The sequence below is a fragment of the Pseudophryne corroboree genome, chromosome 2, assembly GCF_028390025.1.
Source record: "Pseudophryne corroboree isolate aPseCor3 chromosome 2, aPseCor3.hap2, whole genome shotgun sequence".
Lineage (NCBI taxonomy): Eukaryota > Metazoa > Chordata > Amphibia > Anura > Myobatrachidae > Pseudophryne > Pseudophryne corroboree.
Window position 1 is genome coordinate 569,179,696 of NC_086445.1, and position 25,140 is coordinate 569,204,835.

Consider the following 25,140-nt stretch of genomic DNA (forward strand, 5'->3'; position numbering starts at 1 on the left):
AAGCTAATTGAGCATCTACCAATATATATGATTCCGACCACTCGCCTGCCCTTTCTGGGCATGATTCTAGACACAGAGTTACGGAGAGTGTTTCTTCCGGAAGACCAAGCTCTGGAACTACAGACAATGGTCAGGGAGCTTCTGAGGCCGACAAGTGTGTCGATTCATCAATGTACTCGGGTTCTGGGGAAAATGGTTGCGGCGTACGAGGCCATTCCGTTTGGCAGGTTTCATGCCCGGGTGTTTCAGTGGGATCTGCTGCGCAAATGGTCCGGGTCTCACCTGCACATACACCGGAAGATAAGTCTATCTTCCAGGGCCAGGATTTCTCTCCTGTGGTGGCTACAAATTTCTCACCTCCTAGGAGGGCGACGGTTCGGAATCCAGGACTGGGTCCTACTGACAACAGATGCAAGTCTCCGAGGTTGGGGCGCAGTCACCCAAGGAAGAAATTTCCAGGGGAATGGTCCCTCCAGGAATCTTGTCTCAACATAAATGTTCTCGAGATAAGAGCCATTTACAATGGCCTGCTACAAGCAAGAAGCCTTCTTCAGGGTCGACCTGTCCTGATCCAGTCGGACAATATAACAGCGGTGGCGCATATATAAACCGTCAAGGCGGAACAAGGAGCAGAGCGGCTATGGTGGAGGCCACAAGAATCCTTCGCTGGGCGGAACAACACGTGAGCGCTCTGTCAGCAGTCTTCCTTCCGGGAGTGGACAACTGGGAAGCAGACTTCCTCAGAGGTATTTGCAGAAGTGACGAAGCGTTGGGGAATTCCGCTGATCGACATGATGGCGTCTCGCCTCAACAAGAAGCTTCCGCTGTATTGTTCCAGGTCAAGGGACCCCCAAGCCAGTGCAGTGGACTCCATGGGTTTTTCAGTCGGTGTATGTGTTCCCCCCACTTCCTCTCATTCCAAAGGTGCTGAGAATCATTCGACGAGCAAGGGTTCAGGCGATTCTCGTTGTTCCAGATTGGCCAAGAAGGGCCTGGTATCCGGATCTTCAGGAATTACTTGTGAAAGATCCTTGGCCGCTTCCTTTAAGAGAGGACCTGTTATTGCAGGGACCATGCGTGTTTCTGGACTTACCGCGGCTGCGTTTGACGGCATGGAAATTGAGCGCCAAATCATAGCTCGAAAAGGTATTCCTGGGGAGGTCATCCCCACTCTCCTTAAGGCTAGGAAGGAGGTTACGGCGAAACATTATCACCGTATTTGGAGAAAGTATGTTTCGTGGTGTGAAACCAAAACTGCTCCTGTGGAGGAATTTCATTTGGGTCGGTTTCTCAATTTTTTGCAGGCAGGTGTCGATGCAGGCCTGAAATTGGGTTCCATCAAAGTGCAGATTCGGCTTTATCTATTTTCTTTCAAAAGCAATTGGCCGTCCTTCCAGAGGTTCAGACTTTTGTGAAGGGAGTGATGCATATCCATCCTCCGTTTGTGCCCCCTGTGGCGCCATGGGATCTTGATGTGGTCTTGCAGTTTCTTATGTCTTCCTGGTTTGAACCTTTGCGTAAGGTTGAGTTAAAGTTTCTCACTTGGAAGGTAGTTATGCTGTTAGCTCTGGCGTCTGCCAGGCGGGTGTCAGAGTTGGCGGCCTTATCTCACAAGAGTCCGTACTTGATCTTCCATTCGGATAGAGCGGAATTGAGGACTCGTCAACAATTTCTGCCGAAGGTGGCTTCTTCGTTTCACATTAACCAACCTATTGTGGTACCTGTGGCTACGGATGCTGTGGCAGTTCCAAAGTATCTTGATGTCGTGAGAGCTTTGAAAATTTACGTCGCCAGAACGGCTGTTGCCAGGAAAACAGAGGCGCTGTTTGTCCTGTATGCTTCCAACAAGATTGGTCATCCTGCTTCTAAGCAGACTATTACACGCTGGATTTGTAGTATGATTCAGCAAGCTTATTCTTCGGCTGGGCTACCGGTACCGAAGTCAGTAAAGGCCCATTCTACCAGGAAAGTGGGCTCATCTTGGGCGGCTGCCCGAGGAGTCTCGGCACTTCAGCTTTGCCGAGCAGCTACGTGGTCGGGTTCAAACACCTTTGCTAAGTTTTACAAGTTTGATACCCTGGCTGAGGAGGACCTCATGTTTGCTCAATCGGTGCTGCAGAGTCGTTCGCACTCTCCCGCCCGTTCTGGAGCTGTGGTATAGACCCCATGGTCCTTTTGGAGTCCCCAGCATCCTCTAGGACGTAAGAGAAAATAGGATTTTAGTACCTACCGGTAAATCCTTTTCTCCTAGTCCGTAGAGGATGCTGGGCGCCCATCCCAGTGCGGACTGTTACTTGCAGTGTATTCTTGCTGGTTAAATTCGTTTACACACGGGTTGTGTATTTGTTGTTTTCAGCTTGTTGCTGTTGTTAATTCATACTGTTATCTGGTTTCTGTTACTCCGGTTGTACGGTATGTTGTGGTGTGGGCTGGTATGTTTCTCGCCCTTAGTTTAAACAAAAATCCTTTCCTCGAAATGTCCGTCTCTCCTGGGCACAGTTCCTATAACTGAGGTCTGGAGGAGGGGCATAGAGGGAGGAGCCAGTTCACACCCAGTCAAAGTCTTTTCAGTGTGCCCAAGCTCCCATCTATACCCCATGGTCCTTTTGGAGTCCCCAGCATCCTCTACGGATTAGGAGAAAAGGATTTACGGGTAGGTACTAAAATCCTATTTTTCCCAACATAGTTATTTACTTAAGTGGTGAGGAGAAGGATTGCACAGGAGGCCCTAGACTACTCAGTTAGGGGCCCATTTATCAATAATAGCATACTCAATGCGATTTAGCACCCAGGATGCGATTATATCAGTAGGTTGTATAATTCTACACCCGCAGGGACAGGGGCTATGAAAAGAAGCCCGTCCCTGCTATATATTGTGCATGGTAGTGGGGCCTCTATGCACGCACGATCCTTTGACCACGCATTGCCGAGGAGGGCTCTGAGGATCCCTCTCCCAGTGTTTTCTGCGAATTGTAGCCCATAGAGTGAGCTCGCCACTGACCCCGCAAGAGGCTTTGTTGCACCCCCCACATGGCATTCTAATTCCCAGGATCCCGGCGTCGGTATGGTGACCGCCAGGATCCCAAGTGCTGGTCACCCATACCTAACCCCTTTGTGATACATGAAGGTAAAATTAATTCATTGTAGTTGCCCCCCGAAAATGTGTGTTTAATAAGCCGCAAATATTTCATGATAAATGGGCTCCTTAATAAGCCTAGCACCTCTGTGATAGCTACAGTATGGCCAGAGGTTGAATTAACATCATCACTTGGGGAAAAAAAATCATATATTATTACAGTAAGTTTACCTTGCCTAATATAAGATAAAAGGGCATCTGTACTAAACATAGCAGACGTGTCAGGATTATTTCCATTGTACATTGCATCCGGGATATTATTTTTTTACCATATTATCTTCACTATGTACTCAATGTAAGTAGCAGGGACAGTGGTAGTGATAACCGCTATCCCTGCCAGTTACATGCTCTGGTTATCACAGGAGCCTTTCACATTTTTAGCCACTTGCCTGGCATGATCGCATCAGGGGGGTCATTCCAAGTTGATCGCTTACTAGCTACTTTTAGCAGCCGTGCAAACGCATAGTCGCCGCCCACGGAGGAGTGTATTTCCGCTTTGCAAGTGTGTGAACGCCTTTGCAGCCGAGCGGGACGAAAAAGTTTTTTGCAGTTTCTGAGTAGCTCTGGACTTACTCAGCCCTTGCGATCATTCCAGTCTCTTTGGTCCCGGAATTGACGTCAGACACCCGCCCTGCAAACGCTTGGACACACCTGCGTTTTTCCAAACACACCCAGAAAACGATCAGTTGCCACCCACAAACGCCCTCTTCCTGTCAATCTCCTTGCGATCGGCTGTGCGAATGGATTCTTCGTTAAATTCAATGAATAAATTCAAAAGCAATGATCTGACACTAGACAAATAAGCTACTTGTGTATGCTGCTAAGCCTGATAGGCTCATTTGGTAAAGACCAGCCTGTCACACTCGCGGCGCTGCGGCTGCTGCGCTTACCGCTCCGGGTGCGCTGGGTCTCCCGGCGGTCGTCGCCCCCGGTGGGCTCCGGGTCGTCGCGTCTTGCTGGCTCTGCCTCCGGCGGGTTCCCTGGGTGTGGGCGCCGCCATTGCGCCCGGCATCCACGAGACCGTGGTGAGCGGGTGACGTCATCAGCCCCTTCCACCAATCGGGAGAAGGCGGGAAGTTCAAAAGCAGACGCCTTACAGAGCCTCGGCGCCTGAGTATCGTCTTTCCAATGATCACCAGTGCTAGCAGCGTTCATCGTGTTCTCAAGCTGAACGTCTCCTGTGTTCCAGCGTTGTAGAGTATCTCTTAGTGGGACATTCCCTGTGCTACCAGCGTTACAGTGTATCACTCAGTGGAACCTTCCCTGTGCTACCAGCGTAACAGTGTATCACTCAGTGGGACATTCTCTGCATTACGAGCGTTACAGTGTATCTCTCAGAGGGACACCTCCTGTGCTTCCAGTATTACAGGGTATCCCTAAGTGGAACGCCTCTCAAACTTCCAGAGTTACACTGAATCTCAAATCCTCATTTATTTCTTCAGCATCACTCACAAGTTCTTCATTCTTCTGTGTGCTTCAACATCGTTCTGAAATCTTCATTAATTTCTTCAGCATCGCTCACAAGTTCTTCATTCTTCTGTGTACTTCAGCATCGCCCCCAAGCCTTGGCCACAACTAATTCTTTAGCATTACACGTCGGTTACAACGGCTAAGTTCTGCATGAGGAAAACCTACATCTGGCCATCCCTGCTCCGGCCCAGCTGTGGTTCCTCTTCCCTATAATCGGAAGAACCCCCGAGTTCTCAATACTCCCAACCCAGGTCAGTGACACAGCCAAAGTTTAGTATTTTAGATTAAAAATAATATGTAATATGTGTAATGGAATTTAATGCTACTGGCTGGTATCTGTATTTTATTGTATTGTTTATTTTGTGTGTTTTTTTTCTGATAAAAGTGTGATTAAAGTGAGAAGTGTAGTCTCATATTCTTTGTATTGTCTGTTGTTGGAGGTATTGGGACTGAATCCTCGGAACAAGCTGCTGACACTTTGATTAATGATAGCGCCAGGTGTATGTTCGTTGTAAACATTATGGCAGAAGCTGGATGCAGCCAGAAACTCATACTGCTATGCAGGTGGTAGAGATTATAGCCATGGATCAATGTGTATGTTCACTGGGATGAGAGATGTAGTGCTGGTTACTTCACCAGGATCCCCAGTCGCTGGATGTGTTGGCCCTCTCTATAGAGCGATATGAAGCTGCTGTCAATATGGCTAGAACCCCTAAAAAGGAACCTAGGGCCCTGCAGACGGTGAAGCTGGCACCTCGCTGACACTTGACTCCTCCTGAAGGGCCCGGCCGTGTAGAGGGGTATAAAGAAAGCCTCTTAAATTGTTATGAATGTGGCCAACCGGGGCATGTGAGACAAGCTTGTCCTAAAAACGCCAAGCCAATGGACTGTAGCTCTGCCAGTTTGGGGCCAGCTTACCCATTTTTTTGTACCATGGTTCCACTGACTATGCGGCCTCCCCTATTGTGGGAAACATTTGTATTAGGGGGTAGTTCCTGCCCTAGTAGATACAGTCAGTGAATTGACACTCGTGTCTGAGGCTGTGTTACCCAGGGTAACAGAGAGTTCCAGGCTCTGTAAAAGTACTGTGCTTCCATGGTTCCACTGAGAGGTTTCCAAGAGTTCGAATCAGGATTGGCTTAAAGGGCAGCTGTCATGAAGTAAAAGCAGCAGTCGGACTGAAGCTTCCATACCCCTTAAGTTTGGGGTGCAAATTCCCAGGCTTCGGGATTTGTTGAAACACTATCTGAAGGGTCCGCCCTCCCACCAGCTAAAGCTACAGTTCTTGTCGGGAGTCCTTCTACTGGCTTAAGAGCACTCCTGACCGGTACTGGGAGAATTTGCCAGTTGACACCGATTTGCAAAACTTCGGTCAGGATCAACTAAATGATGCTGCCCTTGCTAACATAAGATCACAGGTTGTTGAGGTGAACAGGGTCGCTAAAGCCACTTATCCTCCGGACAGGACTCCTTTTTTCATGAAAAAAAACCAAGCTAATGTATAGGGTGACGGAAAAAAGATGGGCATAGGTTGGAACAACTGTTAGTGCTTCGTGTATGGTCCTGCATGCTGCCCATACTTATCCTTGGGGTGCCCACCTTGGAGAAGAGAAAACCCGTGAGAGGATACTTCTGCATTTTCTTTTTTGCCAGGGGTTACCACTGAAGTAAAAAGGTTCTGTCAATGTTGCTCCATTTGCCAGAGAACCTGTCCAAACCCTCACCTCAGGGCCCCCCCTTGTTCCAATGCCTGTCATTGGGGTGCCTTTCGACAGGATTGCTATGGATCTGGTATGCCCTCCGGACAAGTCAAAGAAGGGCAACCAGTACGTGCTAGTCATAATGGATTATGCCACTCGCTACCCAAAGCCATCCTGCTGTGAAACAAAAAAACTAACTGTTGCCAAAGAGCTGTTGTTGCTGTTTACTTGTTTAGGGTTTCCTAAGGAAATCCTAACGGACTAAGGGACCCCCTTTATGCCTCAAATTTTTATAGAACTCTGCCACAAGATGGGGATTTCTTGCCTCCATACCTCCGTCTATCATCCACAAATGGATGGATTGGTAGAGCACTTTAATTGGACTCTATAAACAATGGGGTATATTTACTAAGCTCCCGATTATGGGGTATATTTACTTAAATTCGTATTTTTCCGAATGAGGTTAAAGTTCAATCACGAATGACATTGAAAGTGTAAAATTGCAACTTTTTTAATTTATTACGACTAATTTACTAAGCTGTCGTATTCTGCATTTTCGTATTTACCGATGTCGATGTCATTCGTTTTTTTTGGCAGTGTTTTACGGGAGTGAATTGTAAAACACTGCCGACTTTAACACAATGAATCTCGGCCGGATCTGTGAGATCCATGCTGGGCTTCATTGTGCACCTTTCGTAAAAAATAATACATTGTTAAAAAAAAATTTAAAACATGCGTGGGGTCCCCCCTCCTAAGCAAAACCAGCCTCGGGCTCTTTGAGCCGGTCCTGGTTGAAAAAATATGGGGGAAAAATTGACCGGGGTTCCCCCATATTTAATCAACCAGCACCGGGCTCTGCGCCTGGTCCTGGTTCCAAAAATACGGGGGACAAAAAGCGTAGGGGTCCCCCGTATTTCTGAAACCAGCACCGGGCTCCACTAGCCAGATACATAATGCCACAGCCGGGGGACACTTTTATATTGGTCCCTGCGGCCCTGGCATTACATACCCAACTAGTCACCCCTGGCCGGGGTACCCTGGAGGAGTGGGGGACCCTTCAATCAAGGGGTCCCCCCCTCCAGCCACCCAAGGGCCAGGGGTGAAGCCCGAGGCTGTCCCCCCCATCCAAGGGCGGCGGATGGGGGGCTGATAGCCTTTTTGACAAAATTTTAATATTGTTTTTAGTAGCAGTACTACAAGTCCCAGCAAGCCTCCCCGCAAGCTGGTACTTGGAGAACCACAAGTACCAGCATGCGGTGGAAAACCGGTCCCGCTGGTACCTGTAGTAGTACTACTACTAAAAAAATACCCCAATAAAAACAGAAGACACACACCTTGAAAGTAAAAGTTTAATTCATACATCCACACCTCCAAACATACATACTTACCTATGTTCACACGAAGGTCGGTCCTCTTCTCCATGTAGAATCCATGGGGTACCTGTTGGAAAAATTATACTCACATAATCCAGTGTAGATCGGTCCTCTTCTGTTTTATTTGTAATCCACGTACTTTGCAAAATAAAAAAACGGACACCCGACCACGCACTGAAAGGGGCCCCATGTTTTCACATGGGACCCCTTTCCCCGACTGCCAGGAACCCCCCCTGACTTCTGTCTAAGAGGGTTTCTTCAGCCAATCAGGGAGCGCCACGTCGTGGCACCCTCCTGATTGGCTGTGTGCTCCTGTAGTGTATGTCAGGCAGCACACGGCAGTGATACAATGTAGCGCCTATGCGCTCCATTGTAACCAATGGTGGGAACTTTGTGGTCAGCGGTGAGGTTACTTTCGGTCAACCGCTGACCACAAAGTTCCCACCATTGGTTACAATGGAGCGCATAGGCGCTACATTGTATCACTGCCGTGTGCTGCCTGACATACACTACAGGAGCACACAGCCAATCCGGAGGGTGCCACGACGTGGCGCTCCCTGATTGGCTGAAGGAACCCTCTTAGACAGAAGTCAGGGGGGGTTCCTGGCAGTCGGGGAAAGGGGTCCCATGTGAAAACATGGGGCCCCTTTCAGTGCGTCGTCGGGTGTCCGTTTTTTTATTTTGCAAAGTACGTGGATTACAAATAAAACAGAAGAGGACCGATCTACACTGAATTATGTGAGTATAATTTTTCCAACAGGTACCCCATGGATTCTACACGGAGAAGAGGACCGACCCTCGTGTGAACATAGGTAAGTATGTATGTTTGGAGGTGTGGATGTATGAATTAAACTTTTACTTTCAAGGTGTGTGTCTTCTGTTTTTATTGGGGTATTTTTTTAGTAGTAGTACTACAGGTACCAGCGGGACCGGTTTTCCACCGCATGCTGGTACTTGTGGTCCCCCCTCCTAAGCAAAACCAGCCTCGGGCTCTTTGAGCCGGTCCTGGTTGTAAAAATACGGGGGGGAAATTGACAGGGGTTCCCCCATATTTGAACAACCAGCACCGGGCTCTGCGCCTGGTCCTGGTGCAAAAAATACGGGGGACCAAAAGCGTAGGGGTCCCCCGTATTTTTTGAACCAGCACCAGGCTCCACTAGTCAGAGAGATAATGCCACAGCCGGGGGACACTTTTATATAGGTCCCTGCGGCCCTGGCATTAAATCACTAACTAGTCACCACTGGCCGGGGTACCCTGGAGGAGTGGGGACCCCTTAAATCAGCCAATCAGGGAGCGCCACGTCTTGGCACTCTCCTCATTGGCTAAAGGGATCCTCTTTGACAGGAGTCACGGGGGGTCCCGCCAGTCGGGAAAGGGGTCCCGCCAGTCGGGAAAGGGGTCCCATGTGTAAACATGGGACCCCTTTCAGTGCGTGGTTCGGGTTTCCGGTTTGTTTTTTTGCCAAGTACGTGGATTATAAAGAGGACACAAGCTACACTGGATTATGTGAGTATAATTTTTTTTCACAGGTACCCCGTGGATTCTACATGGAGAAGTGGACCGAGCCTCATGTGAACATAGGTAAGTATGTATGTATGTAGGTGTGCATGTATGTAATAAAGTTTTACTGTCACGGTGTGTGTGTCCTGTTTTTTGTTGGTTATTTTTTTGTAGTAGTACTACAGGTACCAGCGGGCCCGTTTTTCCACCGCATGCTGGTACTTGTGGTTCTCCAAGTACCAGCTTGCGGGGGAGGCTTGCTGGGACTTGTAGTATTGCTACAAAAAACAATATTCTTCTTTTTTCACTTGGCTATCAGCCCCCCATCCACCGCCCTTGGATGGGGGGGACACAGCCTCGGGCTTCACCCCTGGCCCTTGGGTGGCTGGAGGGGGGGGGGGGGACACCTTGATTTAAGGGGTTCCCACTCCTCCAGGGTACCCCGGCCAGGGGTGACTAGTTAGTGATTTAATGCCAGGGCCGCAGGGACCTATATAAAAGTGTCCCCCGGCTGTGGCATTATCTCTCTGACTAGTTGAACCCGGTGCTGGTTCAAAAAATACGGGGGACCCCTACGCTTTTTGTCCCCCGTATTTTTTGCACCAGGACCAGGCGCAGAGCCCGGTGCTGGTTGTTCAAATATGGGGGAACCCCTGTCAATTTTTCCCCCATATTTTTACAACCAGGACCGGCTCAAAGAGAGCCCAAGGCTGGTTTTGCTTAGGGGGGGCGGGACCCCACGCAAATTTTTCCTTGATTTTTAACACTTTTTTATATTTTTAAAAGGTGCACATGGAAGCCCTGCACGGATCTCACAGATCCGGCCAAGATTCATTGTGTTAATGTCGGCAGTGTTTTACTATTCACTCCCATAAAACACTGCCCGAAATTACGAATGACATCGACATCGGAAAAAACGAAAATGCAGAATACGACAGCATAGTAAATCTGGCGTAAAAAAATAAAAAAGTTGCAAATTCACACATTCGATGTCATTCGTGTTTAATCTCCCTCCAAATCGACACATATACGAATTTTAGTAAATATACCCGAATGATTCAAAGGACCGTCTTGGACAACAAGCGGTAATGGGACGACGTTCTTCCATGCCTGTACGGGAGGCAACCCTGTGGAGTCCTGGACATATTAAAAGAGGGCTGGGAACAACAGCAGTCCGAGGAATCCATCTCGGTGGAGTTGGTAAATAAACTTTACCAGCGACTTCTCCAAATTGGCCCAAATGTCCACAAAAACCTCATAAAAGCTCAAGCCAGACAAAAGCAGGCCTATGATGCCACAACGAAAGTAGAAGAGTTCCGACAAGGGGACAGGAGAGTAAGCTGTTTGCTCACTGGAGGTCTGTATGAAGTTGTGGCGGCTGTAGGCCCCGTGATCTATCGAGTTAGACAACCAGGGAGACGTCACGCTGAACAGATATATCATGTTAATCTGCTGAAACCTTGGCTGGAGGAACCTATTCCAACCCTCCTCGCCAGTGCATTAGGGAGTTCTGATGTTCCATTAGCCGAGACAGTGTCATCTACTGAGAGGCGGAAGGCTGAAGCCTTAGTTCGAAAGAATCAAGATATCTTCTCGGCCATTCCTGGATGGACCACCTTAGTGGAACATACAGTTCACACCCTTGAAGGGGTAGTAGTAAAGCAAAGGCCATACCGCATCCCGGAGGCTCGGAGACAGGCGGTAAAAGCTTAAGTGCAAGAAATGTTAAATTTAGGTATAACTGAGGAATCAAAGTGACTGGTGTAGTCCAAAAGTCCTAATATCCAAACCCAATGAGACATTGAGGTTCTGCAATGACTTCAGACGCCTTAATCAAGTCTCTAGGTTTGATGCCTACCCGCTTCCCACAGTGGATGAATTAGTGGCAAACCTAGCCTGTAGCAAGTATCTCAAAACACTAGACCTAACTAAAATAATACTGGCAGACTGACAAAATAGGCACCCCCCCCCCCCCCCCCAAAAAAAAAAAAAAAAAAAAAAAAAAAGTGGGTGGAGCTGTTGATAATATGGGTGGAGCTACATCAGGGGTGGGGCATCAATCATTGTGTAATCTAATTTTGAAATAACCAGAATGCAACCGCTTTTTCTCCATAGCTAGCTGCCAGACCGTGATCTGCTGACGGGGTCCCCCTGGGTCCTTGCCCAGGACTCCTGTCCCGGCAGCCCTGCCTTTCTCCAGGAACTGATTGGGAAGTTATGAAGTGCAGTGGACTGATTGGGGAGGAAAGGGGTGAACATTGGACTGGCAGGGTGGGAGATATTGGGATGGGGGTTCAGAGAACTAGCATAAGTCACTGGGCTGGATGGATGGGTTGGTGGCATTGCAAATGGAGGGACTGGATGGGAAGAGGGGCAGTGAGATAGGGGTGGGAGCGAGAGAGGAACACTAGGCTGGGGAAAGGAGCAGCAGCAAGCTGGTTTGGGAAGGAAGGGGGACGATACGGGGCTAGAGAAGGAACAGACTGAGCCGGGAGCACTGACTTGCTGTTACACTCCTACCTGGCCTGTACACTCTCTGCAGCACTGTGCGCACACAGCATCCTCCAGAGCGGCATGTCAGCAACGGCTGCTGCTGGAATCTGGAGCGCCTGGAGAGGGTGGCAGCCAGTGATCATGGAGAAGGGGAGTGGCGTTTACCGCCGGCGGCAGCCTCAGTCAGTTTCACCGTCAGCGGCTGCCGGGATGAGAAAGGATGTTTAGTATGTTAGCAGCCGCGGACGGTCCCAGCCGCGGCGACCGCCGGGAATAGCGATGGGGGAATGTTTTAGCAGCCCGGGCCCTCCACTCTCTGTCAGAGTGGCCGGGCCCGGGACAAGTGTACACAGAGCACCCCCTTGAGGGCGGCCCTGCTGGCAGATACCCTTAAGTAAAGCAGCAAAAGAGAAAACCGCTTTCCCTACACCTGATGGTCTCTACCAATTTCAGGTACTGCTGGTAGGGAGGATAACTGTTAGGCTCCAGGTAGGGAGGGTTAGGATGGTAGAGGGAGAGGGTTAAACTTCTCTCCTAGCAGGTTCCAGGATTCTGAGCATGGTGATACCACTGTCAGTATTCTGACCGCCGGCATCCCACGCGCCAGGATCACAACACTATCTCATTATAGTTGCACAGTGACCCCCACCCCACCCCCATGGCGCATTCTACAGGGATTATTTTTGTTCATTATAACATCACATGTCATTTTACTTTACTGTTCTCATGTAAGTATCTCTATTTGCTTCTATAGAAAAGAAGTCACGGCATATTACGTTTATTGTTTTATTTAATTTATTTTATTTTTATTTTTTTATTTCTGCACATTGTTATTGCTCAACATAATGCATTACACGCCATACAGTTACAGTGTATGCACAGTTCAATGCAAAATGTACATCACTAAACAAGGCAGAGTCTGCCCTCTGGTGTTAGAAATAAAAAGCTCTTGTATAATGTAAATGTTGCCCTCTGGTGTTATAAATCCAAACAGCTAGAGAAAACTACATTTCCCAGACTCCCTCCAGGCTGATAGATAGGAAGCTGATGTATAGGAATTGCAGAAGTGCGTTATTCACTGAAGAGTGCGTGTTATTCACTGAGGTATGTGTGCTTTATATCAGATACTGTTTGCGGCTTCCCAACTCGTGGGAGAAGTTACTGAATAGCCAAGAAAGGAACTGTTAAAATCAATAGTGGTTTATAGTTAATTGTATACAGAGGAGCTGTTCTGTTATTCATTATAATTGTATATATCTCTGCACTTGTAGTACATTATGTGGCAGATTAAATTTGCTAGTCACTCTGCCTGTACAATACAATGGGTAATTGAATCTGTCCTTTTGAGGTGAAAATTCTTATTGTTAACTGATCACCTGAGAGTATTGTGTTCACTCAGGTCCATTTGCGTTACGGGGGGTACACACGGAGAGATCCGTGCTTAAATTCTAAGCAATCTGACTAGATTGCTTAGAAGTTAAGCATGGATCTCTCCGTGTGTATGTGCCCCCGTCCCGGTGCTAGATTGGCTTGCATGCAGGCACCATTTAACACATCGCTCATTTCACCCGCTGGGTGAAATGAGCAGGCTCCCCTGTCCGCCCCCTCGCTCAGCACACATCACGTTGTGTTGAGTGGTGGTGGTGGGGGGGGGGGGGGAGATGTGTGCTGAGCGGTCTGTGATAGATGGCTCAGCACACATCTCTACCACTGTGTGTGTGCCTTTAGAACCAGGGTTTCACATACAATTTGGAAAGAATAACTCTATGGGGGAAAGGCATCGGCGCAATTCCAGCGAGTCTGACGTTTGTTTTAAAACAGAAATCATTTAAAGGCAAATCCAGGTTGTTATTGTCTTTTTAAATGAATTGTGTTTTAAAACCATAATGCAGGCTGTCACTGACCTAGGTTGGGGGTGTTGTGAACTCGGGGGTTCTCCCGATGGTAGGGGAGAGGAACCACAGTTGGGTCGGTACAGGGATGGCTTGATATAGGTCTTCCTCATACAGGACTCTGACAGTAAAGCTTGGTGAAAATATTAAAGAACTTTATTGCAGGAAGGGAGCAACACAATGTCACATAGCAGAGAAGGAACGTATGGGGGGGAATGTCCAGGCCTATAGGAGAACTTGTAAGCAATGTTAAAGATTCCAGGAAAAGAAGTACTTGTGAGTGTTGGTACAAGATAATAGTGACTGAAGAACTTGTGAGTGATGTTTTTAAAGACTCTGATGATTTGAAACACTTGTGAGCGGTGGTTAAAGACACTGATGATTTGTATGACTTGAGAGCGGGTACTAAAGATACTGATGATTTATAGAACTTGAGAGCGGTGGTTAAAGACACCGATGATTTGTATGACTTGAGAGCGGTGATGAAAGACACTGTAGAACTTGAGAACGGTGGTTAAAGACACTGATGATTTGTATGACTTGAGAGCGGTGGTTAAAGACACTGGTAACTTGCAAAGCTTGGGAGCGGTGGTTAAAGACACTGGTAACTTGCAAAACTTGGGAGCGGTGGTTAAAGACACTGATGACTTGTAGAATTTGAGAGCGGTGTTTAAAGACACTGATGACTTGTAGAACTTGAGAGCGGCGTTTAGCCCGCAGCCCACGCTGACTCCAAGAAGCACTGGTGACTGGATTGCAGAGGAACACACCAGCCGCTGTATACGCTGGAACTGTGCAGCAACTGGCACCTGGAAGTGCCGGAGACACTGGGGTACGACTGCAGAGAGATTTGCCGGGAACAAGAGCACTGGCATCCACTTCAGTGGAAAAGACGATACTCAGGCGCCGAGGCTCTGCCCGGCGTCTGCCTTTGAATCTCCCGCCTCCGCTGGATTGGTGGAACAGTCTGATGATGTCACCTGCTCCCCGCCCACGTGATGCCGGGTGTCATGGCGGCACCCCTGCCCCGGGGAACCGCCGGGAGCCGCGCCAGCCAGACGCCGGAGCCCGTGGACCATCGAAGGCGGAGGCCGCAACACAGACCAGCAGGCACGCAGGGGTAAGCGCGGTGAACGCCGCCTATGGCGTGTGACAGTACCCCCTCCTCCAGGAGTGGCCCTCGGACACTTTCCAGGTTTTGTTGGATGTCTGGAATGGAAAATCCGCACCAGTCGGGGAGCCATAACTTCAGTAGCCTTGACCCAGCTCCTCTCCTCGGGGCCAAAACCTTTCCACTCCACCAAATACTGTAGATTCTTGTGAAGATAACGAGAGTCAAGAATAGCTTTGATTTCAAAGTCCGTTCCAGCTTCAGACTCTGCAGAGGTTGGCCTCGGGGACTTTAAATGGAACCGGTTTAAAACAAGGGGGCGAAGGAGAGAGACATGAAAGGAGTTTGGTATCCGGAGGTGGGAAGGCAATCCCAATTTGCAGACAACCGGGTTCAGGACTTGTAGCACGGGGTAAGGACCAATAAACTTTGGGGCGAACTTCATAGTGGGCACCCTTAACCGGAGGTTGCGGGTGGAAAGCCATACCCTGTCACCAACCTTGTATTGGGGAGCTGCTCGTCGCTTCCTATCCGCAAAGAACTTATAGCGGCCGGAGACTCTCTTGAGATTAGCATGAACTCGACTCCAAATTTGGCTGAAGTGCCGAAGAGTAGAGGCTGCAGCAGGAACATCCTCCGGAGGACAAATGGGTAATTCAGGAACTTGAGGATGGAACCCATAATTAATGAAAAATGGGGACTCACCAGTCGAAGAGTAGTACAGATGATTATGGGCAAACTCGGCCCATGGCAACAGTTCCACCCAATCATCTTGCGAGGGAGAAAGATAAACACGGAGAAAAGTCTCTAAATCTTGATTGACGCGTTCAGTTTGCCCATTGGTTTGTGGATGGTAAGCGGATGAAAATTTGAGTTTTATTTGTAAGGCCGTACAGAGAGCTCTCCAGAATCTTGCATTGAATTGTACCCCCCGGTCAGAGACGATTTCCTGAGGTAAGCCGTGCAGGCGGAAATGTTCTTGGATAAATAACAAAGCCAACTTGGGAGCTGATGGTAACCCGGTCAAAGGTACAAAATGTGCCATCTTAGAGAAACGGTCGATAATTACCCAGACAGTATTGTGACCCTTGGAGAGGGGCAATTCGGTGACAAAGTCCATAGAGATATGGGTCCAAGGCCTCTGAGGAATGGACAGTGGATGCAACAACCCCGCAGGAGGCAAACGAAGAATTTTGTGCTGAGCACACTGAGGACATGAGTTGATATAATCTTGAATATCCTTCTTCATAGTGTCCCACCAGTAAGACCTTCGTAGAAACTCCCACATCTTTTGAACTCCAGGATGACCGGAAAACTTGGAAATATGAGCCCACTGCAACAACCTTGGTCGAAATGTAGCTGGCACAGACATTCTCCCAGGAGGAGGACCCAGAGCGGTAGGAGCCGCTGAACTGGACTGAGAATCAAAGCCTTCTCAACGGAATTCTCCTCATCCGAAGCTGTTAAGGAACGGGATAAAGCATCAGCCTTGGTGTTAAAAGTCCCAGCCCGGTACTTAATAACAAACGAAAACCGAGTAAAGAAGAGTGCCCATCTAGCTTGACGGGGATTCAAGCACTGGGCCGTCTTGAGGTACAGCAAATTCTTATGATCAGTGAAAATTGTAATTAGGTGTTTAGCACCTTCCAAAAGATATCTCCATTCCTCCAAGGCAGATTTTATTGCCAAAAGATCTTTGTCTCCAATGGTGTAATTCTGTTCCACAGGAGAGAATTTGCGAGAATGGAAACCACATGGATGTAACTTCTCATCTGGAGCGTACTGCGAAAGCACGGCACCTATGCCTACCGTGGAAGCATCAACCTCCAAAAAGAATGGTTTTGAAAAATTTGGTTGTTGAAGTACTGGAGCGGACATAAAGGCTGCCTTTAACTGAGCGAATGCTGCTACAGCTTCGGAGGACCAATGACTTTGGTCAGAACCCTTCTTGGTTAGGGCAGTAATAGGTGCCACGATGGTAGAGAATCCCTTTATGAATTTCCGGTAGTAATTTGCAAAACCGAGAAATCGTTGTACCGCTTTCAAGGAAAGAGGCTGAGTCCAGTCCCGGATGGCAGTGAGTTTCTCTGGATCAATACGAAGCTCCGTGCCCGAAATGATGTAACCAAGAAATGGAATAGAAGGAACCTCAAAAGTACATTTGGAAATCTTGCCATAAAGATGATTCTCTCACAATCGAAGAAGTACCTCTTTGACCTGTATTCTGTGCTCTGTGAGATTTTTAGAAAATATCAGAATGTCATCCAAATATACCACTACACTTAGGTATAGCATATCCCGAAAGACTTCGTTAATGAATCCCTGGAAGACGGCAGGGGCGTTGCTGAGGCCAAACGGCATTACCAGATACTCGTAATGCCCGTCCCTCGTATTGAAGGCCGTCTTCCATTCGTCTCCCTGTCGGATACGTATCAAATTATAAGCTCCCCTTAAATCAAGCTTGGTGAAAACTCGGGCTCTGCGAACTCTATCAAAAAGCTCCATAATGAGCGGCAAAGGATACTTATTCTTAATGGTGACATCATTTAGACCACGATAGTCAATACATGGGCCCTCATTCCGAGTTGTTCGCTCGGTATTTTTCATCGCATCGCAGTGAAATTCCGCTTAGTACGCATGCGCAATGTTCGCACTGCGACTGCGCCAAGTAACTTTACTATGATGAAAGTATTTTTACTCACGGCTTTTCCTTCGCTCCGGCGATCGTAATGTGATTGACAGGAAATGGGTGTTACTGGGCGGAAACACGGCGTTTCAGGGGCGTGTGGCTGAAAACGCTACCGTTTCCGGAAAAAACGCAGGAGTGGCCGGGGAAACGGTGGGAGTGCCTGGGCGAACGCTGGGTGTGTTTGTGACGTCAACCAGGAACGACAAGCACTGAAATGATCGCACAGGCAGAGTAAGTCTGGAGCTACTCTGAAACTGCTAAGTAGTTAGTAATCGCAATATTGCGAATACATCGGTCGCAATTTTAAGAAGCTAAGATTCACTCCCAGTAGGCGGCGGCTTAGCGTGTGTAACTCTGCTAAATTCGCCTTGCGACCGATCAACTCGGAATGAGGGCCATGGTCTCAGCCCTCCGTCCTTCTTCTTCACAAAAAAGAAACCCGCCCCCGACGGGGAGGTAGAGGGGCGGATGAATCCTTTCTGCAGATTAGACTTGATATAGTCCGACATAGCTTGGGTCTCGGGCAATGATAAGGGATAAGTGCGACCCCGAGGTGGCATTTTCCCCGGAATCAGCTCAATGGGGCAGTCCCAGGGTCTATGCGGTGGTAGCTGATCGGCCGCTTGCTGCGAGAACACGTCAGAAAACTCCCGATAGGCCTCCGGAATGAGCCCTTCATCTGTCTTGGAAGATACACGGAGCGGATAGACAGGGGTGAGACAATTTGAATGACAAAAAGAACTCCAAGATGTTATTTGTGTCGAACTCCAGTCGACGTGAGGGTTGTGAAGTTTAAGCCAAGGAAGGCCAAGGACCAGATCGTGGGGCATCTCCCGAATCACTAGGAACTCCAGGTGTTCTTGATGCAGAGCTCCCACTTGCAGTTTGATTGGTACTGTACAACTTGAAATCAGACCGTTAGAAATTTGGGTACCATTGATAGCAGTCAACGTAATAGGTCGTTCGACCGACCGTAGCTGAAAACCCAGATCCTGGGCACAGGAAAGGGAAATAAAATTCCCTGCAGCCCCTGAGTCCAGCAGAGCCTTAACGGGTTTGGCTATTGACTCGGAGAACAGAGACACGGAGAGTAAACAGTCCACTGGCGGAGAAGGTTTAGAAGAAACCCCTAGCTCGACTCCTCCGGAACAAGCTAGGACTGCCCGTTTCCCGAGCGAGACTTGCAAAACTTGAGAAAGTGATCCGCGGCTCCACAGTAGAGGCAGAGTCTACCCTCATGACGACGCTGACGTTCTTCTGGGGACAGCCGAGATCGATTAATCTGCATGGGTTCATCAGGACTTGGAATAACCGTTTGCTTAGACGGAAGAGATCGGACCCTTGATCGATCTGACCGACTACGTTCGCCACCTTGTTCCTGCATGCGAAGATCCACCTTTACACAGAGCGAGATCAACTGTTCTAAAGAATCCGGCAAATCACTAGTGACCAACTCGTCCTTTAGACGATCGGAGAGCCCAGTCCAAAAGGCAGCCCGAAGGGCATCATTATTCCAGCGCAGTTCTGAGGCTATGGTCTGAAAATTAATCACATACTGTCCCACTGAACGAGAGCCTTGTCGGACACGAAACAAGTCTGCAAAGGCAGCGGTCGTCCTGCCGGGCTCATCAAAGATCCTCCGGAATGACGTAATGAAATTGGTGTAACTAGAAACCAATGGATTAGATCGCTCCCATAACGGAGACACCCAATCCAACGCTAAACCCTCGAGCAAAGAAATAATGTATGCCACCTTGGACCGATCAGTAGGGAAGTTATGTGAAAGAAGTTCAAAATGTACCTCGCACTGATTGAGAAAACCACGGCAATTCTTTGGATTCCCATTATAGCGAGAAGGAGTAGGGAGCTGAAGGCGTGACCTGGTTCCCGAGAATGATGGAACATTACTAGAGACAACCACTGGAGCTGGTACTGGAGCTGGGGCCGGTACTACTGAAGCCAGAGAAGTCTGAATTTGATCCAGCCAGCCAGATAATTCCTGGAGATAATGCATCACCTGGCCCTGTGCTGCTTCCTGACTTTGTACTCGAGAAATCAAGTCCTGGATGGTACTTGCCTCTGGGCTCCGATCCCCCGGGTCCATGAGGCCTGAGTATACTGTCACTGACCTAGGTTAGGGGTGTTGTGAACTCGGGGGTTGTCCCGATGGTAGGGGAGAGGAACCACAGTTGGGTCGGAACAGGGATGGCTTGATATAGGTCTTCCTCATACAGGACTCTGACAGTAAAGCTTGGTGAAAATATTAAAGAACTTTATTGCAGGAACGGAGCAACACAATGTCACATAGCAGAGAAGGAACGTATGGGGGGGAATGTCCAGGCCTATAGGAGAACTTGTAAGCAATGTTAAAGATTCCAGGAAAAGAAGTACTTGTGAGTGTTGGTACAAGATAATAGTGACTGAAGAACTTGTGAGTGATGTTTTTAAAGATACTGATGATTTGAAGAACTGGTGAACGGTGGGTAAAGACTCTGATGATTTGAAACACTTGTGAGCGGTGGTTAAAGACACTGATGATTTGTATGACTTGAGAGCGGTGACTAAAGATACTGATGATTTATAGAACTTGAGAGCGGTGGTTAAAGACACCGATGATTTGTATGACTTGAGAGCGGTGATGAAAGACACTATAGAACTTGAGAACGGTGGTTAAAGACACTGATGATTTGTATGACTTGAGAGCGGTGGTTAAAGACACTGGTAACTTGCAAAGCTTGGGAGCGGTGGTTAAAGACACTGGTAACTTGCAAAACTTGGGAGCGGTGGTTAAAGACACTGATGACTTGTAGAATTTGAGAACGGTGTTTAAAGACACTGATGACTTGTAGAACTTGAGAGCGGCGTTTAGCCCGCAGCCCACGCTGACTACAAGAAGCACTGGTGACTGGATTGCAGAGGAACACACCAGCCGCTGTTTACGCTGGAACTGTGCAGCAACTGGCACCTGGAAGTGCCGGAGACACTGGGGTACGACTGCAGAGAGATTCGCCGGGAACAAGAGCACTGGCATCCACTTCAGGGGAAAAGACAATACTCAGGCGCCGAGGCTCTGCCTGGCGTCTGCCTTTGAATCTCCCGCCTCCGCTGGATTGGCGGAACAGTCTGATGACGTCACCTGCTCCCCGCCCACGTGATGCCGGGTGTCATGGCGGCGCCCCTGCCCCGGGGAACCGCCGGGAGCCGCGCCAGCCAGACGCCGGAGCCCGTGGACCATCGAAGGCGGAGGCCGCAACACAGACCAGCAGGCACGCAGGGGTAAGCGCGGTGAACGCCGCCTATGGCGTGTGACACAGGCTCGATGGTGTTGTGCCGATTCTGCATCTCGCTATAACCCCATAAGTCTTCATAGCAACCACTGCTCTCGGGGTGCTAGGGAATTCTGTGCCTGCCACCTGTAACGTAACTGTAGCTGGTTCTGGAGATCACTTTGTGCGCTACCTCTCATTAAAGAGCCTATTTATTAAACATCATGGTTTTTTGGTAGGTAGTTAACATTTATAATCTCTATTAAAATATTACTTTAAGATACTATATGAAACTAGTATTGATTGATTAGTGTTCAAGTCTATCAGCATTGTGATATAGGGATGGCCATGGGATAATGCTGGCAATGCCACCACTGCAACTTGCCTTGCCATGGCATGTACTCTGGAAATCGCAAGGAAATCACCCCCTAAGCCTGAAGAAATGAAGATAGGCGAGTGTCACCCCGGGGCCCCGGCTGGCAGAGCCCCGGGTCTCTGTGTGTGGTATGGCACGGACGGGCATACAGTCTCTCACTAGGGAGTTCTCATGCCCCCCACGCCCACACAGTAGCAGCATTAGGTGGAAAAAGGGATTTATCCTGTCTTTTTACACTTTTAGAGAGAATGCTAGTATGAAAAAAAATAAAATAATAATAATATATATATATATATATATATATATATATATATGAGAATCAAAAAATAGTCAATGCGCTGCTTCCCCTTTATCCACAGACAGGTAAATATTAAATGAGTCTTTTCTGTAGTCTGTTTGTTTTCGCACCCGGTTTCCACAGGAGAACCTGTGGATGGCAGCTCCGTCCTTCAAGAGGCCACTAGGTAATAGTGGAAAAAATCTAGAAAAGAGAAGTGAAGAACAAGCGCCTAATGGTGCAGTAATTTTGGACTTTGATCTCTGTCACGACAACATTCATATATAGATATTAAGCGTACCAGATGAATAAATATGGCAAGCACATCAAAAAGTTGTTGTCTTCCGTCTATTGTTCACAGCCAAGGGGTCGGAACACTTGAAAGGTGATGACACGTCACAGGGGTTTTTTTATCCTCCAAAGCTCGGATAGAATCAGCTCACAGCTCAGAGATACTACAAGTAAACATAAAATGCGCCTCTCATAGTGCAATATTGTTGCTGCAATGCAAGATTGTAAATCACTTTTATAAGTAATGAATGTACCAGAAGGTGGAAGTATAACAGAACGTCACGGACGGTCTTTATCCACCAGTACTCAGCATGCGGTTGGGTCTATAAATTAAAAATACGAAATACACTCCTCATAGTGCAGTATGATCTGATGTATTGCTGTTTATAGTATTAATCAATTGATAATACGCGTACCACATCAAAAGAATATTCAGGCATAGTACAAGGTCTTTATCAGGACAGGAATTATACGTCACCGCTAATGAGCACTCTCATTCCATGGTCCAAACCAGTAATAATATCAACAATGATTTTAATTCTCGTATCAGTGGTAAAAAAAACAATAAAAAATACACGAAAAAAAACAAAAAATAAAAAAGTGGCTTATCTGAACAGAAAATGGAGGGGGAAGTTTTTGAGCGGCAGTCCAGGAATCTGTCCACAATGAGTGCCTTAGTCTGGAGGTAGTCAGGAAAGTCCTCAACGCGTTTCACCTTCAAAAAAGGCTTCCTCAGGAGTGTCTGTTTAATATTATTCCTGACGACTGTTATTGAAGAACTGTAAAGTTTATTTTAAGTTGGACGGTCACCCCATAAGATGTATTTTTACCAGATGCCGGCGGCACCGCTCTTCTCCCCTCTCTCTTCTCTTCGATCTATGGGAGAGACGTTATTACGTCTCTCCCATAGAACAGCATAGACACTAGAGGTCAATTATGACCCCTAGTGTCTGTGCCACTATGCTGTGCGGTGCACGATGACGTCATCGCGCATCGCACAGCAAAGGTCCTCTACACGAAGGGAAACTAGACCGTAGCGTCTAGTTTCCCTTCATGGAGAGGACCTTTGCTCTGCGGTGCGCGATGACGTCATCGCGCACCGCACAACTAAGGTCCTCTCAATGAAGGGAAACTAGACGCTATGCGTCTGGTTCCCTTCAAAGCGGGGGGGCACTGCGGGGGGCACAGTGGCGGATCTTGCCCTGGTGCGGTGCCCTCCGGATGGCGCCAGCGCCCTCCCGAAGGCGGCGCCCCGGGCAAATGTACAGCTTGCCCGTGGCAAGAACCGCCACTGATTGTGACCCAGGAGGTGGAAGCCTCTGCATCACAGGTCATAGAACCAGGGCCGGCTCCAGGCCTACTAGCACCCTGAGCGAGAAAATGTAAGAGCGCCCCCCAGCGCGCGCTTCGGGGAAAGTGGGCGTAGCCTCGTAACTAGATTATCAAACTATAAATAAATATAATTTTTACTCCTCCTCTACGCACAAAATTAGCAGCCTTACACAGAACTGCCACAGTAGTGTTCCTTACACACAATGGCCCTCATTCCGAGTTGATCGGTCGCAAGGCGAATTTAGCAGAGTTACACACGCTAAGCCGCCGCCTACTGGGAGTGAATCTTAGCTTCTTAAAATTGCGACCGATGTATGCGCAATATTGCGATTACTAACTACTTAGCAGTTTCAGAGTAGCTTCAGACTTACTCTGCCTGTGCGATCAGTTCAGTGCTTGTCGTTCCTGGTTGACGTCACAAACACACCCAGCGTTCGCCCAGGCACTCCCACCGTTTCTCCGGCCACTCCTGCGTTTTTTCCGGAAACGGTAGCGTTTTCAGCCACACGCCCCTGAAACGCCGTGTTTCCGCCCAGTAACACCCATTTCCTGTCAATCACATTACGATCGCCGGAGCGAAGAAAAAGCCGTGAGTAAAAATACTTTCTTCATAGTAAAGTTACTTGGCGCAGTCGCAGTGCGAACTTTGCGCATGCGTACTAAGCGGATTTTCACTGCGATGCGATGAAAAATACCGAGCGAACAACTCGGAATGAGGGCCAATGTCTCCAGTATAGTGCCAGATACACATAATGTGCAGTGCAAGATAGACATGACATGCCCCGCAGCAGTGCCAGCTACACATGACCTGCCCCGACAGCCGGCATACCGACACTTATTCTCCCTCGTGGGGGTCCCCGACCCCCCTGGAGGGAGAATACAATAGTGTGGCGCGCGTAGCGCAGCGAGCCCGCAAGGGGCTCATTTGCGCTCGCCACACTGTCGGTAAGCCGGCGGTCGGGCTCCCGGCGCCGGTATGCTGGGCGCCGGGAGCCCGACCGCCGGCTTACCGACAGTGAACCCTAATAAAGGGTCTGCTCTTTTCTTATGTGAAACCATTATGTCAGGATTCTGTAACTTTGTCTGTCCCCGGAGGGGGCACTAGTGGGTCAGTGTAGGAGTGATAGAGGAAACGGGGAGACTGACGAAAAGTTCCGCAATGTGCGCTTGATATTTGTTATCACACAGGGATAACGGATGACAGGAACAATGAATAATAACTTAATCCGATAAATGAATATTTCAAAAGTCACTGGTAACAAATGAGCAATGAAGATGAACTTGTAACTTGATATAAATTAGGCAATAATGAAATCAGATGCAGCAAACGAAGCTCCGATATATAACAAATAGCAATCAAAGCACACAGTCTCTGTAGAAGCACACGTCTTTAAGCCAAGCAAGGCCCTAGCGGGAGACAGTTCTAACACAGCAAGTTAAGTGCTGAATGCAATGCACAATGCTAGATGCTGGTAATCAGGTGCACAGGCTGAGTAATGGAAGAACACCTGAAGAAAGTCTCTTACTGCAAGTTGTTGTGGCAAACTGTGGCTGCAGTTCATAGCAAACTGAAGACTGAAGAACAACAACAAGGAAACCACTGGAAACAGGAACACAGGAACCAGGAGAACTTGTACACCGAATGTGACTCGTAGGAAAGCTGGAATGGATGCTGGTACTTGTAGTTGCACAGGAACACTGGAACAGGGAAACAACTTGGAAATGCCAGAAACAGGAGATCGCTGGAAACAGGGGATTGCAGACTGGAACTGGAAACAGAACTGGAATGGAACTGCTGGAACCTGTAGTTCCACAGGTCCAATACACTGGGGAATCTCTGCAGACAGAAGACTGAAGACAGGAGACGCCTGTTCAAAGGATGTGACACATTGTCCAAGGAGATGAGACTGAGCCAGGAACTGGAGTTTATACCCCTTGGTCTGTGATGATTGGATGTTGCATCTCTGTGAGAACACACCCTGCTGGATTGGGTGTTCAGATCAGCTGTGAGTTAGCTGAAGCTAATGATTCATCAGGAGAGTAATTCTGCAATGCTCTGCTGATTGCTGGTTGGGCTCAGTAGTGCACCGGGAGTAAATGCTGTTAACTAGAAGCACTGTGTACTCCAGGCTGCAGTAGACTGAAAACGGGAACTGAACTGAACTGCTGGAACCTGTAGTTCCACAGTAGTGATGCAATGGAGAATGCAGATTCCTGACACATTAAGGAGATT

The 25,140-nt window shown here is 48.3% G+C and overlaps 1 protein-coding gene across 2 annotated transcripts in view; it reads left to right on the top strand.

Annotated features, from left to right (window-relative positions):
- Positions 1-25,140, top strand: part of LOC135035884 (uncharacterized) — a 153,071-nt gene that overhangs the window by 22,466 nt on the left and 105,465 nt on the right. Inside the window, exon 1 of one of the 2 annotated variants that reach the window (XM_063954384.1) lies at positions 12,707-12,777. The exons of the other annotated variant lie outside the window; for it this stretch is intronic. The gene's annotated coding sequence lies outside the window, so the exon portion shown is untranslated. Of the gene's footprint in view, positions 1-12,706; positions 12,778-25,140 lie in introns of those variants that run through there. 2 annotated transcript variants of the gene reach the window in all.